The sequence below is a fragment of the Lactuca saligna genome, chromosome 7 (genome assembly GCF_052625555.1).
Source record: "Lactuca saligna cultivar CGN05327 chromosome 7, ASM5262555v1, whole genome shotgun sequence".
Classification (NCBI taxonomy): domain Eukaryota; kingdom Viridiplantae; phylum Streptophyta; class Magnoliopsida; order Asterales; family Asteraceae; genus Lactuca; species Lactuca saligna.
Window position 1 is genome coordinate 126,634,640 of NC_136423.1, and position 11,435 is coordinate 126,646,074.

The 11,435-nt window shown below is 29.8% G+C and overlaps 1 long non-coding RNA gene across 1 annotated transcript; it reads right to left on the reverse strand.

Annotated features, from left to right (window-relative positions):
• Positions 1-4,482: 4,482 nt before the first annotated feature.
• LOC145004157 (uncharacterized) lies at positions 4,483-5,329 on the reverse strand. Its single transcript, XR_013662300.1, has 2 exons — positions 5,200-5,329; positions 4,483-5,078 (listed from the first exon to the last, which is right to left on the reverse strand). It is a non-coding gene; the product is annotated as an uncharacterized LOC145004157 (long non-coding RNA).
• Positions 5,330-11,435: the final 6,106 nt, after the last annotated feature.

Sequence of the window (11,435 nt, forward strand, 5' to 3'; positions counted from 1 at the left end):
GGAAGTTTCAAAACTCTTAAGATCACAACTTTAAAAAAACTTTTGAGTTCCAAAATTTTATGACAAAATTTGTAACTCCTTAAAACCACTTTAATCAAACTTTTAAAACAAATAAAATAATCATATCATTCCATCTTTTAATAAATTGATCTAATTCAACTCTTGTAGTAAAGTGACTCAAATTTTACAAATTATTAGTTTTTCATAAAATCAAGTAATTATCATAAAATTTGACAAACTTCATGTTTTCTTTTCTTTTTTTTCCATCAACCTGAAAAAAACATTTGCATCAAATATAGTAGAAAACAACACATGGCTCTGATACCACTGTTGGGTTTTGGTATAATACAACATACTATGGTGCACATACAACCCTAAATACCTTGGATCTATGTTTTCACTAATTATACATGCAAATGGTTTCCAAGGCATTAAACCTATAACTAGCATGCATTTGACATAAATAATATAATATACTAGTTAGGGAAACATACCTTTTATGTGGCTTGAAGTCTTGATGTATTTGGCCTTAAGAGCTTAGCACCAATGGTATGAAATGCCTCAAATGGAATCACAACACACCTAGGACAAAGGTGGCTCTTGAGAGAATATTCCATGCACCAAAATACCTCCATATTTCTCTAAGAAAAGAAGTGGTGATTTTGGCTATGGAGTAACCTATTTATATGTAGGATTCCAAGGGTCATGGGTATAACCCATAATCCATACCCATGGGTTTTATGATCCATGGTTCATGTGGCCCAACTCTTTATGTATCCATACATAAACTTGGTCCAACATGGATCATAAGCCCAACACATATAAATATAACTAATTATCATAATTAGTCCCCATAGATTTAATTAGTCTCTTTTGATCACTAAATTAATTCCAAATTAATTCTTGATTGATACTAATTAAAACATATGATTTCATATTAATATATTATAACTTATAATATATTAATAAACCATAAATAGCCTTCTCTCAAAAGTCCATCCTAACAAATTGTCCTGATGATATGCAACCCAAATAGACCATGCTACTCTCGGGTCAAATACATACCAATAATAGTTATGGGGTTAGACATCTAATCCAACATCTTCTTCATCTCACCATCCCTATTCTGAAGCTGTCGTTCAGACCATGCTTGACTCCTTTGTCAAGGCTCATGATGTCTCCATTTCTAACGCCACAAGAACTATTACCGCCTCAAACAAAGTGTGTACAGAAGCGACTGAAAAAGTTAATAAAGTAATTCACGATGCTAATATTTTTCTTAGCGTTGAACGCTTCTAAAGTGACCAGCTTAATTACAAAAACTTGAAGAAGCGTTTGCGGCTGAGAAGAAAAACTTTGCCACTCTTCGACAAGATAATCAAAAGGATGATGCTTCCCTTTTATCCTCTCTCAATGAACATTTCACTAAGCTTCAAGCTAATCTAGCCATGGAGAAATCACTCATGGATAAGCTTGCTCTTAAGATTACTCACTTGAAAACCAAGAATCTCCAACTCACTCAGGCGAACAACGAGGTCAATCAACTTCGCTCTGAAAGGGCTGTCGTCAAAAGCTGTGTATCAGACGTACATGTTATTTTATTGAACGTCCTAGAGGCTCACGACCCTATCCTGATAATCTCAGTTCGACGCCATCTTGCTGACAAATTCTGTCCTTCCCTTGGGATGTTGAGTCGCATTGAAGGTGTTTCAGAGACTATGGTACCTCTGAAACATGAGGAGAAGGACTAACATCTTCATCTCAACCTCCTCCTAAGTCTCAACCTCCTCCTACTTCCTAGTTAGAAGAAAAGAAGACTGAGCATGCTTCAGGTTCGGGCTTTAAGGCTAAAGGCAAGGGTACTGTGGATGACAGTGATGAGGAAGAGGAGACAATTATTGAAGCTTTAAAGCGAAAGGCAAGGGAAAGGGAAATCGAACTCAACGCCATGATTGTAAAGGAAGTTGAAGAGAAAGAAAGAAGATTAAAGGAGGCTCATGATCTCCTAGAAAGCAAGAAAACCCTCATTCCATTTTGGACTCTAGAGAAGTTGATCTAAGAAGCCATTGAATCTCCTAGCACTCATTGGCTTGAGCTAGTAGTGTCTTTGGATTGTGAAAACACAAAGGACTCTCAGTTTAATATGCCTATCAGTCGAAAGGCGTTTGTTTTTCACTACTTTCTTCCTGTTGCAGAAGTTCCACATCCAGACCCGAAGGTTGGTCGTGAGCTCATTGACTACTACTTGGAGTTCGCTCAACCACAATATCTCACTTGGAGCGCTTAGAAAATTATCACAGTTCGGGTCCTTAAGCCTCAAGCAGCAGAGTAATACATCAACATCAAATTCAAAGTTACCAGAGGTTCGGCCTTGTCTGAGCATACCTTCTCCCTTGCTGATCTACCCAATCTCAATCCTCATGATTGGATTGTTCTGCACAACATTCTACTCTCCAACCCAGTTGAGTATGAGCAAATAATTGATCATCTGAAAAGATTGCTAGTCTGCTACATTCTGGAGGTAGCTAAGATGGATCAAGAGATCGCTTTGGTTCTTAGGAAGAAGCCAACCATTTTGCTTGTTGGCTCTACAAGTGATGTCAACAAGATGAAGATGGGAAAGATTGATCTGGTCTTAAACTCTGTGATGTTCACCAAACATGACGATAAGAAATGCCTGTTCGCTTTAACTGATAAACATCTCTTTACTACTTCGTGCTTGGAGTATGTTTTGGGGATTATTCACAAATGCAAGCAGAATAGTGAAAGTGATAAGAAGTACTTCACAGATATGATAAGATGGTATATCTACTTTTGTCATGTTCTTCTTGCTGTGATTCCATGCTTATTCAAGGTGGTGAAGCGAGCTGCAGTCAATCAACCGAAGTGAAGGTCTCGCCCCAATTAACGCAAAGGGGTAAATTGTTGGGATTGGTGTGTTGCGTCTTGGGCTCGTTTCTTATCAGCCTAGTTTTGTAACCGGTTTGGGCCTATCCAACCGTGCATTATTTTATTCTAGGGTTTTAGTATTTAAGGTGCATGCATGCATCCTTTGTTTTAAGGCTTTTATTATTCTCATTATAGTTCTGTAAACCCTAGCTCGTCTCTACAGTGGAAGTTCTTAATCGAGCTCTGCTGAGGCGTGACTACGTTTGAATCATAAGCTTTATATTGATTCTATACTGTGTTTATTGTCTTGTTTGATTTAATTGTTTGTTCTTCATTGATTTACCCGTGAAAGATCTAAACGATCAAGAGATTTTATCTCATCAAATCTTATTTATAAAGAATTCCCAACATATATATCTATATAACTAGTCATATATAAATGTCTTATTTTATATAAAACTACATTTTATATAAATTGTAACTAGCTTGTTAAGATATAAATATGAATATATAAATATCTTATTTTATATAAAAATACCTTCTATATAAATTGAACTAGTTTATTAAGATATAAATATAACTTATAAATAATCATATTTATTAAATATTTAATAAGTTTTTATTTCTACAATAAATATTATTTCCACAAAAAAATAAATTTTCAATTAATAAAATATTATTTTAATGAAATAATAATTTCCCAATTAAATACAAGTATTGATATATTTATTAATAATCAAATTATATCAATAAATTATCAGTTAATATAAGGTGCGACCCTATATGATTATATATTTTTAACAATATCATTCTATAATGACTCTTGGGCATACTAGATCTTTCAATAAGGATGTTTTTTTTTAACAGTTCAACAAGTTTAATGGGAAAAAATGAACAAAAAAATTTAATGACTAAATGTATACAAATCAAAAATATATATATATATTTTACTTTTTTAAGTTATTATCCCAACTTTTAACTCTGAATGTCCGTACTCCATATAATAAAAGGTTAATCTAAAAAAGCCCTTATAGTTTGTGTCTTTTTTCTAGATTAAAACCTCAAATTTATTTTTGTCCGAAAAAGATCTTGTGTTTATTTATTTTTTTTTGAAAAAGCTCTCAACATTGTATTTTTAGTTTTAGAAAAAAATCCTCAACATTATAAATACTTTCAGATAAACCCTCAAGCTTTTAGTTTTTCTCGAAAAAACCCTAATATTTTACAATTTCTTTTGGAAAAAAAATGAAAAAAAGATTCAGATCGGAAAAAATGGAAAAAAGACAAAGTCCTTTTTAGTCAATTTTTTTAAGTTTAATCCGAAGGAAACACAAAATATAAGATCTTTTTTTGAGATTACTCTATAGTAAGAACTTTCTTTTGTTAAATAAAAAACCAAGTTTCCGGCACACTTGTTTTTATATTGACCAAAAGATACAATTATCTTACGAAGTTGGTTTGATTCTACTTGTTTGAACACTAGTTATTATATCTTTTAACTTACGTACCAAAAAACAATGTGTATTGGATTGAACCATTTGCATTTAATTAGTGTCTCCACTTCGATTTTAATTTAACAATTGAACCCAAAAATAGGTATAAGAATATATGTTGCTTTATAAGATCCATACAAACCAACAAAATATACATATAATTTACATAATATCCTCCACCTTCAAACTCCAAAACATGATTCCAAGACATTAAGCCTTGATTTATTTTTGCTTCAAATATATCACACACTTATTATATTACTAAACATTCGTGATAAACCTTATCTTCACCATAAACCCTTAACCTTGGTATGCTGTAACACTTGGTCTCGGCTCAAACTCTTCGTCAAATGTCCTTTTACCTTTAATACTTGCACTGTCAACATAAACTGAGGCACTTGGTCTCGGTTCAAACTCTTTATCGAACACCTTACCTTTTACACTTGAACCGTTTTCATAAACCGAAAGGTTTGGTATTGGCTTAATATCTTCAACAAATGTCTTCTTACTTTTTAAACCAACACTGTTATCATAAATCAAGATATCAGGCCTTGGTTCCAAGTCCGCATTGAAGGACTTTCTTTGGTGGCAGTCACTTCTCTTTGTGGCATCATGTGACACCAAAGAACCTCCTCGAACATGTAAGTCTTGTTGATATTCTTCTGGATTTGGCCTAGCATAGACAGTGACCGTGATCTGCTTAAAGAACATTTGAAAAGCTATTGGTTAGTATAACAAAACTATATTAAAAAACACTGACATTGTAATGGTGCATCATATATAGATTTATAACATTAGACAACAAAATTTTTTCTACCATGACGAGAAAAAAGAGAGCCAAGAAAGAAAAATGTGACTCCATGTTCCGAATACAAGTGTTTCTGGAGGGACTGGCATATGCAATGAATGATACCTCGTATTTATATAGTTAAATTAAGATGTTTATCATACAAAAAAAACATAAAATCTAAAACTGTCGTCCTTTAATAATATATTATTTTTTCTCAACGTTTGTATAATATCCATACAATTTCTAGTTTAGATAAGGTTTACAAATTATTGTGAATTACTTAACAATTATTTATGATTGACAAATTTTCATAATTGATTCCTTTGGTTTGTAAAATTAGATCACCTTGAGGATTTTCAAGGAAAAATTCAGACCAGTGGTCCCTATGATTTGCAAAATTATATAAAAGGTGTTTCTACCGTTAAATCTAACTTTTCAACTATTAGATTTTAATAAAAAAGACTAGTTTTCCCTTGTGCCAAATTTGTAATATACCACAAACCTCGAGGATTATTTGTTTAATTTTGTAAATTTGAAATTTTGTATATATATAAATTATAAATGAATTTTGTATATATCAACAATATGATAACTTATTTATTTATTTATTCTTTTGACATTTTGTTTTCTATTTTTATTTTGTAATTTTAGTTATTTATGGTTTTTTTAAATGTTTTTATTTATTTTGATTCAAGTAGATAAACTTAAATTTAATAATCCATATTGAAATTGTTTTTTTTTTATTTGTGAAATGAAGCATTAATTTTTTTTATTTTAAATTTTAATGTTGCACTTCATTTTTTTTTTGATGCTCTTATCGATGTCGTTGTCTCAATAAAAAATAACCTAAAAAGCCACTAGATAGCTAGGGTATGTAAGGATCGAATCCACAAGGAGTTCGTGGTTAAACCTTGTGTTAAAATAGTCAAATTTAAAAAACTAATACTATGAATTAATTGTTAAAACAAATACTATGAATGAGAAAACAAGGTACTCCTGGTTTGTTGAACAACTCAGATTCACACAAATTAATCACACAAATACTATGAATGAGAAAACAAATACCATGAATGAGAAAAAAATACTATCACACAAATTCATATAACCCAATTTCAATCATTATTACCAAAAGATTATCATATGAAACATAAAATAACAATTAAAATTAACTAGAACCAAGTAATAATCAAGTGTGTTCATCCAAAAGTCCTAAACATCCCTAGAAGTAACCTAATGGTTTAGCCTTCCATTGAGTTCATAAAAACAATAACTTAAATGAAATAAATGAAATGCATAGTAGAATTCGTAAACAAAGTTAAAATCATCTAACAATTGTAGTCTAATGATTATCAAAATATGAAACAAATAAAAATTGGGGAAGAAGTAATCGTTTATGAAAATTATTGAAATTGATGAGAACCACCGGTTGAATGATCTTCAAATGTTGTTTGACGATGAATTGAATTGAATTTTACATTTAATCCAGATTGAAATGGAATGAAATTGCGTTTTGGAATGATTTTAAGGGTTTAGAAGCCTCAAAATCACAGGTAAGGGCTTTGATTTTCGCTAATGGGAACATTAAAAAAGTTATGTTTATTTTCTTTATTTATATTTGTAAATATAACTATTTTATTTACTTGAATCAAAATAAAAAAAGTTACAAAAACCATAAATAACCAAAATTATAAAAAAAACCAAAAAAACTCAAACACCTAAATGGTAATATACTCAAATGTATTAATACATTTTATACTTTTTGGAAAAGGTCAAAAAAATATTCAAATTGATGAATAGTAAATCGAGACAACGAAAAACATAGAAATAGGAAATAATTAAAAAATAATACGGAAAAAAATAAAAAAATAATATGAAAAATTAAAATAATACGAAAAAACCAAAAAGAGATGAAAAATATAAAATGTACTAATATATTAGAGTATATTAAAATTTTGGTGTTTGAGTTTTTCTTTTTTGTTTTTCTATTTTTCATTACTTGCATCAAAATAAATAAAAATAATAGAAGAAGAATAATAACTAACATAGTTATAAAAAAAATAGAAAACAAAAGGTGAAATATTGATAAAGAAAAATTCAAACACAAAGTTGGTAAAGATTTTAGCTATGAAGCATTCAAGTAAAAAAAATATTAACCGTAACCACATAAAATAAAAAAATACATTAATGCTTCAATTCACAAATAAGAAAAATTAAAGAAAAAACGATTTCAACATGATTTATTGAATTTAAGTTTATTTACTTGAATCAAAATAAAAAAAACATTAAAAAAAAACCATAAATAACTAAAATTATCAAATAAAAATATAAAACAAAATGTCAAAAAGATAAAAAAAAAAAGTTATCAAATTGTTGAAATTATATATAACAAAATGTCAAAAAGATAAAAAAAAAGTTATCAAATTGTTGAAATTATATATATATATATATATATATATATATATATATATATATATATATATATATATATATATATATATATATATATATATAATTTCAACAATTTGATAACTTTTTATTTATTTATCTTTTTGACATTTTGTTATATATATATATATATATATATATATATATATATATATATATATATATATATATATATATATATATATATATATATATATATATATATAAAATTTAAAATTTACAAAATTACACAAATGGTCATTGAGGTTTGTAATATATTGCAAATTTGGAAAAATGATACAATTATCATTTTTTATTAAAATCTAACAGCTGAAATGTTAGATTTAACGGTAAGAGGATATTTCATGTAATTTTGCAAACAACTGGGATGGGTGGCGTAAGGCTTTCCTTACAAATCCTAAAAATGAGATATTTTACTAACCATATGGATCCAATATGAAATTTTGTGTTTATAATTTTAATTGAAAAACAAACATTTGATTTCTATAAGAGTATAAAAAAAATAAGGATCAAAATATACATATAAAATGATCACGATTATAATAAGAAATTAAAATCCACATAGAGAACAGTCACAGATTACATCATACCAAAAACTCACGAAAATAAAAAAAAAATATCGATACTAAAACCACAATAAATACCATAAAAACCTTTAACATCTATATAAATTAGTAATGGATAATAAGAACATAAATAAATAACGTAAAAGTCGATAACTTTTAAATAAAAAGTAAAATTAATAAAATTGAAAAATATTAAAAATCAAATAAGAGACTATAAATGTAAATTTAAAATATAGTAAAAATGTAATATCAAAACTTTACCAGTAATTTAAATTTAAAATTATGAAATGTAAAAACCATTAGATCAAAATTTTCGAAAAATAAAAAATATAAATATGAGAATGTGCTATAGCAAGAATTTAAATTTTTTGAAAGGGAAAAGTATAAATATATTAACGTGTTATGACCGAGTCTAAATTTCTATTTTGAAAAGACTTTTATTTTATGTTTTCTATTGCATGTTAGAAAATATATAAATGACAAAACAACATTTTTGGTATGCGTGGTTATCCAAAAATTATGGATAAGGTCCAAAATATTTTCAAATTGCATGTTTTGGATAACGTATTTAAATCCATAACTATATTTGGTATGTATTTAATCTGATTTAGCATTATCCATTTGTGTTGCATGACATTAGAAAAATTGGATAGACTTTTGTGAGAAGGAGATATTTATGGTTTATTAATATATTATAAGTTCTAATATATTAATATGAATTATTTAATTAGTATTGATCAAGAATTAGTTTGGATTTAATTTTGTGATCAAAAGAGACTAATTAAATGGGGATTGATTTGGTAAAGCATTCATTCTTATAAAGTGGGCATATGATCCATAGTTCTTCATGATGGGCTAAACCCATGGATACTCCATGGAGGTTAAAACCCATAGATCATGAAGAATGTGGATAGTCATGAGTTGCATGGTGTAACCCTAATAAGCACACTATATAAAGAAGCCTCATACTAGCAAAATCGACACTTAAAAGATACACAAGTGAGGGCTAGCCGATTTTGGTGCAATATAATCAATCTTCTCTCAAGTTATTCCAATTGTTGGTGGTGTTCTGTGAAGCATTTGGGACATCACATTTGGGGTGCTAGGCTCACAAAGTCTCAAGGAATCAAATTTACAAGAAAGGTATGTCATTCAACTAGAATTTTGTAATACATATACCCCATGATATGCTAGTTAGGATGAAACCTTGGAAAAATGAAAGTTTGCGTGTATAATAGAGAAAATATAGATCCAAGGTTTCTAGGGTTGCATGCACACCATGGAAGTATTAGAATGCTCAAAACCCAACAGTGGTATCAGAGCCTACTCTTGTTTTCAAGTATACTTGATGCTACTTGCTAAAAAAAGTCAATTTTCTGCTCACTGTTCAGTGAACTCGCTGAGTCCATTGGGGGGACTTGACGAGTCCATGTTGAAATTCATCCAACGCATCGAGTTGGTTCTTGTACTCGACGAGTTAGAGTCCCTGAGTGTAGAATTTTGAGTTTCAATGCTGGAATTGGACTATGATCATTACCCTAAACTGTTTTTAGATTGTTAAACCTGTTTTTAATGTGTTAATGATTGTCCTTATCCAATTTCAAAGATAATTGTCAAAGTTTCAAGTTTTATATTAAGTTTATATGATTCTTGAAAATTGTTGATATGAATTATGTAGCTTAGGTGTTTTGTTAGATCACAAAAATTATTTGACATGTTTGTTAGTTTAATTGGTGATCTAAATGCTTTTTAATGGACTCCATAACTTGTCCTCAAATTATAGAATTCCAAGGGTCTTTTCATTAAAATCATTAAAACTCATAAGTTATAGAAATGAAAGGTTTTGAATAGTTTCAAAACATGCCCTCAAGTTTTGGAATTTGTAAAGTCACTTTAGAAAACTTTAATCCCAATCCCTAGAATTTTAAAAGTTTAAAATTCAATCCTTATACTATTTTATTATTAAAAGTATTATATATATATATATATATATATATGTGTGTGTGTGTGTGTGTGTGTGTGTGTTTAAGAGTAAGTTAGTCTTACCATTAGTAGGCCTCATTCACGAAGCCGGTCTATAAGGGGGGTATAAGGTTGTTTTCTATAAAATGGCAGCTTAGTGGTTGTCCACTCTCACCCACCACTTCGTTGACTGGTGGAGGGTCGCTACTCTAATGGGTAGAACAAAGAATATAATTCTCATTAAAAGTATAATGATAGATATAAATTAACTAAATGTTTTATAAATTCCCAGTCTTAGTTTCTTTAGAAAAAATGTGAAATTGATGCTAACCCATGAAATTACACTTTGCACCTTGCGAAGTCGTTAGTGGAGCGTGTGTGGTTAACCGACACACTAACTTGGACTAACAAGGGTGGCAAAGGGTGTCTTAAGGTTTGTCATAGATCGGTGGAGCATGTGTGGTTAACCGACACATCGATTAAGTGATAAAATTAAGAGTACCAAGTTAAATTACATGGGTATTCACACCTTGTTTGTGATCCTTGGTATCCCAGTCACTAAATTGAAGGGCATAATCGAGATTTAAACATGCTATTGAATTGTTCAATGAATCTCAAAAGATCTAGGAGTTTCAATCCAATTAAAACCTAATAATTTGTTTCGTTTTTCATGGTGGAAATTAGTAAATTGTTATTTACCTACCTTCAAATATTTTGTTGCTTGGATTACGGCATCCCACTTCCAAGTTATAAAATATTGTGTTGGGTCCTAACCTAAATATTTCATTTGAGTGTTATATTAAGGATTTTTTTATCTAATCTAAACTTGTCTTTCTTCCTTTTAAGATGTTTTCCAACAATGCTTCTGGCTCAAACCCTATCGTATCCTTCTCTCTCAGGAACCTTTGTGGGAGAGTCATCTTTGATGGAACTAATTTCAATGATTGGATTAGGAACATAAGGATGGTCAATCTCTATGAGGACAAAGAATATGTTCTCGACAAGGAGCTTAAGGTCATCGATGAGTCGTCTGCTACTCCAGAGGAGATTGCTGAGTACACTAGCCATGAGAAGGATGCCACTAATGTATCTTGTATCATATTGGCTACCATGAGAACAGAACTCCATAAATTCTATGAAGATTTCTACCCTTACGAGATGCACCAGGACCTGATGGAAATATACCATCAGAGTGCTCGTCAGGAAAGGTATGAAATCATCACCTCCACGAAAACAACAAAAATGAAGGATGGAGAGTCCATCACGGGCCACCTGCAGAAAATGCAAAGA